Below are 6421 nucleotides of genomic sequence, written 5' to 3'. Positions count from 1 at the left end.
GTAGGTAAAGAGGAACTGATAAGCAAAAATAGATGAAAAATTTTACACCTGATTTATTTAGTTATTGAGTGAAAACACACCTGAACTTGTTTTATGGCACTTATCCAGGTTATTTTCTCCTAACTAGATCCTTGCTTGTGTTGTATCGACTCACAGATGTACATCACTTTGGATAAAAATGTTTGCTAAATGAAGTTGCAGAATTGTAGAAAAAGATCTAGTGTTCCACATCTGAGTGGCAAACGTGTGTAGCAGAAACGGTTCATTTGAAGGTGAGATTAGACCCAGGTGAGTCATTCATTTGGAGTCAGGTGTGAATGTGTGCTCGGTTTTCTTTGAAGAGCAGGCATCTTCACAACATGTTTGTGTGGAAGCGTCATGGCATGAAGAAGCCCTTTTTAAAAAATGTAGATCATCACCTAATCTGACACCAACAATGTTGCTGTCTGAATCCAACATAGACGTCCAAGAAGGGAATGCAAGTCATTGTTAGGCATTTGCAGTCATTCTAATTGTCTGTTTTACCAGTTTTACCAGTCCTTCAGGACACCTGGACATGTCTCAGTGTCCCTGATCCACATCTTTTGTCTAAGTTTGACCTGAATGTACTTAATCCTGCTTCTCCTTGTTGCACTTATAGTTATTTCTGTGGACTCGGCTTCTACATCTATTGTATGTTTGTCCTGGGGGAAGGATCCTTAAGTTACTGCTTTCTTCCTCTATTTTCCTCATCTCTTGTTGTTTCTTGCATGGATTGCATGAAAAGATCCCCTAAATAACAAACTAGCAATTTTGGCTACGGAAAAAAACAAGTGTCAAGCTCCTTGGTTTGGTTCAGACACATCCCAGATTACCGTCTACACTGAGAACCTTTGTTGACTGGTTTTCCCAGCAATTCTTGTTTCTCTCCATTGTCAGATGTCAAACAAAGGAAAACGGACTGAAATGGTCTTAAACTATTTCATTGTGTCTGGATGTTTTGTTTGACACCATTTAAGGGTACAGACTCTAACTGCCTCTTTGACGCAGCGCTTTAACAATCAATACCAAAAAAATCTAATAAGTAAATATTATAAGAAAAAAATATTTTCCAAAGTTTTACTTACCTTTTAAACAAGTATCTCATGCTGGTCTTCAAAATTAATTAAAACAAGCAGATTGGAAATCATTTCTGAGCATAAAGTTTTAGCAAACAACATGAAATCAATAAATAACTTGGTAGATGTTTATGCAACTCATCAACTTTTAATTCACCATGATGAAACACACACCAGATTTAGTTTTTTTTAACTTGTAATGTCCTGCTGCATCCACACAGTGGCGCTGGCACTCCTGCTTCCACTCCTGCCTGCTCATATATGACTGAGCCGAGTAAGTCTCCAAACTAAAAGCAGTCGTCTAAAAACCTGGCTCACCTTCAGTCTCTGGAAAGTTTTTCATGTACACTCAAACTCTGAGAGGGAGCGAGAGCAGAAAGAGTTTTTGACCTCAGAAATATTTCTTATGAATATTAATGTTGGTTGATAACATTCAGCTGGACATCTGTAAACAGATCTGCATCTGCTGTCGAGCTGATTGTTTGGTTGAAAGCCAACCAGTTATTTACATATAATCCACTATAGTGCAGTTTCTGTGCCATGGAGTATTTTAAGAGGCAAAACTAAGTTGCATCCATTGTCAGGTACAGTTGAGTGACAAATTAATGGAAAAGCCTGAACCTTTGACCTCTACAGTGAGGAGATCTGGTGGCTCTGTTGTGCATTTTGCTGGCATGGTTTGAATCCACTTGTCCCCTTAGAGGGAAAGGTCACTACAAATCAATACAAAGTTGTTCTGAGTGATCACCTTTATCCTGTGATGAAACATTTCTATCCTGATGTGAGTGATCTCTTCCAGGATGTTCTCATCCACAGAGCATGAGGTGTCACTGAAAGGACTGATAAAAGTTGAGAATCAGAAGCTATGACCTTCGTTGTCATCACATCTCAACCTAGCTAAACAACCATCCGAGATTTTGGTGGAACTCAACACCGTCATTATCAAAACACCAAATGAGGAAATATATTTCAGAAAAACGGTGTTGATTCCTCCAGTAAAGCTCCAGAGAATCAACAGAAAGCTGTTCTGGCTTCACGCAGTGGCCCAACTCCTTACTAAGAAACCTCATTTTAGACAGCATAAAGACACTTTATGTTGGTTTTTCCTTTAATTTGTCACCCATGTTTACATGCACTATTTACACAGGACGCTTTACACATTAGTTAGCCGAAGTTAAATGCCCTTTCCTCGGTATTTCATGTACAAGCGTTGGTTCGATCAGGAAGTGTCCATATGGGCTGTCAAAAGAGATGCTTTCCAAACAAAAACATTTGTATGAAAGAACAATGACTCTATTTCTTCTTTCTTCTTCTGCAGCCCTCTACTGTTCCCTCCTCAGTGTTAGTCTTCTAGAACTCACGATAATTAGGTGAAAGAGTATTATATTGTTGGCTTTTCTTAGATATTTGGAGAACTAAACACTTGTTCCCCTTTAAAACTACTCCTACAAACAGATGATTACTCAAATGACACAAAATAGAATTTTTGTATTCTATAATTTAGATTAATAACTAATAATGCTTTCCAGTTAATATAAGCAAAGCTCGCATATTAGGTGCCAATATTAGGAAGCTCCATCGAGTGTTTAGTAGAACCGATCCTCTGACATCTAGGATTGGATCTTGTCTTTGCTCTTGAAGTATTTGGTATCTTTAATATGAAGAAATTCAAAGTTATGGAACAGGCACATCAAAGCCTAGAATTTGAAACAAAACTGACAAGAAGATGCTCCTGCTAAAAGGGACAATACTGAGGTCAAGGGTGTAGTTTCTATTTTCACTGAAAAATACTACATCTGTTGATGTTTTTGTTCAATAAATTTTAAAAAAAACAATTTTGTTGTGCTGTTGTTCAAATATGTCACATTTATCTGTTGGCATGGTTCTTGTCAAAGGGGGATCAAATGTTTGCTTGTCCAAATATGAAAAAAGTAGCCAAGAATATCCATTGGATGTACTGTAAATCACATTCAGACTTTTATTGTCTTTTTTTAACAGTTGACTGCATGCTGTATAGAAAGATATTGAACTAGAGTCAGACCAGTTATCCAGTCAGAAGGGTTTATTTTCCTTTTTAGCATTTTAACCTAACTTTTAATTAAGCTGTATACTATGAAGTTTGCATCTTTTGTGTTTTTGTTGCTGATGATACCAGCGAAGCCTCAACACAACCACCCTCCCAATCAGCCTCCATTAAATACCAATGAAAGGGTTTAAAAAGGGCATTGAGGTCAAACAAATAAACCAAGGAGACACATGAGCTGATCAATATCTCACACAAGGGAGGCAACAAAAGTACTGAATGCGATGCAACGTTGGTGTTATCAAATCAGTGGGGATGCTCTGTGGTAGCTCAGCTTTAACATGGTAAATTATCCATAGACTGCTTGAAATAATGGCCATCATTTTGCATTTAAAGCCAAGAGTTGCAGCTTTTGGTTGGTTATATTTACTGTTTGTCGCCTTCCAAACAAGAAGTGTGTGGGTTGATTTTCTCGCTCTAGTAACACACTCTGCCAACTCAGACTGCAGTGACACTTACCGGAAGCACCAACCGGTCCACTCATGGGCTATTTAAGGTGCTTTCTGCTATATTATGCCCAGAATGAAAGAAATCCATGTTTCCCAGAATGAGATTGTTGAGCTCTGATATTAAATTTACGATATATTTACAAGTCTAAGGAGTCGAATTTCGCTTCAGGGAGGACAAAGGCCAAAATACCAAACAAACAGATCAATCTAAAGAAACCAAACAAGATAACCGAAATCAATAAGCCAAAATACAACAACATAAAGAGGAGAAAACTAGTAATGAGAAATGTCTGTTCACTCGTACCAACCCATACACCAACTGTAAAGCAACACTCACAGCTGGTGCATCATCAGTTATTCTATACTGGGAGAGAACATAGACAATTTAAGCTATGAGCATCATGTTACTATAATTAATCAAATAAATAAATAAATAAAAATCATTGGTACCAAAAGCTAGAGACAGGATGAGCTCAGGTCCCAGAGAGAACAGATTGCTTAAGACTTCAAATGGTACTAATGACACAACCATGTCCAAAGTGACCACAGCACACTGTTCAATTTAGTGAATTAGAAAAAAAGTGCATTTAGACAATATTTCACCGACACCTTTTCAGTTGGAATTCCTTCACCAGGCAAATGATTGAGTCTCCCATATAATGGCATTGGTACCACTGCAAATAACACTGTAAAAAAAAAAAAGTTAAATAAAAACAATCTGTACGAAAAGTGCAAAAAGTTGGTGATTGCCAGAAAAAAGTATGTTAAAAATTTTGAAATGGTACAATGTTTACAAACTGGGGAATAAAAATTAAAAAATTATGCAAATAAAAAAACTGCAAAACAGTTTAATTTTATGGCCAGACACTGTAACACAACAAAATAGGATAGAATAGAATAGAATCACTTTATTCATCCCCGAAGGGATGAATAAAGTGAAAAAAAACATTTTGTAAAAAAAATTAACTAAAAAAAAACAGCATAGCCGAGTTCAAAGTCTAAAACTCATCAGAACACTTCAAGTTAAAGAGAAGATGTAAATTGACATGACTAAAAAGCATCACAGCTTTTTACAGTGTGCAAGCTTTTAGCCAGACAGGGTTTCTCTGCCTGTTTATGTTCATGCTGATATTTTGGTTGAAGCTTTTTATCAGCAACTATATTAGCAATTAGTTCACTAGTCCAGTCCAATAGGAAACCAACAATGTGACACGAGACCTTTCTTTAAGCATCAAGCAGAACATGATAAGCACTGCCATTTTAGAAAGGCTAGGCCCTGCTGGACCTGTCCAGGGTGTTCCCTGCCTTCGCCTGAGTTCGCTGAGATAGGCTCCAGCATCCCCCGCGACCCTAGTGAGGATAAAGTGGTGTATAGAGAATAGATGGATGGATGGGCCCTGCTGGCATCAATTAGCATGTTAACATGCTAACATTCAGCGCGTAGTCTGTAGAGTGTCAGCCACAGCTGCCCTTGTCATCCTCTGCTGTCCTTGTACTCGGGTTTATCGCGAACATTAACATGCAAATATGCAAATGTAAACATGTTTACATGCTGGTGTTCTGCACAACTGTCAGCGGACCATCCACAGCACACACACTGGGAGTTCCACAATCAACATGCTGTGATGACATATTCCAACAAAGATGGTGCGTTATGGACTAATGGGACAGTTTGATAATATTTCAGAAAACTCTGTGTTGGATTGGTATCAGTCAGTTTGTCTCAGTGTTGAACGTTCATTAAGGCCCAGTCAGTGTTGGACAGGACAAACAACTTACTGAGGATGTATGTGAAGACGGGCTGAAAAATCTACTCTGAGTGTGTAATGGGATCATTAAAATCTCTCTAAAGTAGCATAAGTTTCTTTAATAGCATGAACACTCTCAGTAAATTTCATCTCATTTTTTCTCAATGAAATAAATACCTGAAAAATCCAAGTGCTTCATCACAGACAGTCCTGCTCATACACGTGGATGTGGTTGCAGTAGTCTAGTGCTTGTAGTTATTAAACGAAGGCATCAGTAAGAATGATGTAGCATCTGCTCAGGCTTCAGAGGAGTCCATCTTTCTTAGCGTTCTGTTTGTAGAGTTGCATATAGTAATGCTCATTAGTATCAGAGGTTTCATCGGTTTTAACTCCACCCTTCACTGAAAAGCACCACTTATCAATTCAGCAAAGGAAGTCAGGTTTCTTTGTTTGTCTATTTAGGCCCTTTGTGCAAAAATGTGTACCTGCTATATTGATCCACAATTTTCACAATAAAACGCTGAAAAGTTATGAGATGCTTATGTTTTTCTAGAGATTTTTCTTACTCTAGCAGTATTGAAAGCAACTGGAGGTTTGCATTTAGTGTTTACATGGGTGTATTTAAAGCCAAAACATGATTTTTACTAAACCAAACAGAGTAGTTTTGATGCCTCAGCTTAACAAATTAAGCAAAAAGTAACAGAAAATCTTTGAACAGCGGATAAAAAAGACAAAAAACTGTGAGCAAAATCTGTCACATAAAGTTTATTGCTCTTTCTGTGTGTAAAGTAAAAGACACATGCATGTCACGTGACTTGAACACACGATAGTTAAAAAGGATATGGGCGTCTCACAATTTTACATAGACTGTGTATAAATGTGGACACACGCTTGCTTGTGGATGATTGTTTTGAAGTCTCAAATTTGGAATCATTCCATCAGCATCTTGTTTTTTAGAATCTAACTTGACAAGTTAGGGACAGATCTGACTGACAACTGTGACAATCCAGTCGCGACTTGTCAGTGACAAAGTACAATACCTAT

The sequence above is a fragment of the Acanthochromis polyacanthus genome, chromosome 16 (genome assembly GCF_021347895.1).
Source record: "Acanthochromis polyacanthus isolate Apoly-LR-REF ecotype Palm Island chromosome 16, KAUST_Apoly_ChrSc, whole genome shotgun sequence".
Lineage (NCBI taxonomy): Eukaryota > Metazoa > Chordata > Actinopteri > Pomacentridae > Acanthochromis > Acanthochromis polyacanthus.
This window is presented reverse-complemented; position numbering follows the sequence as displayed.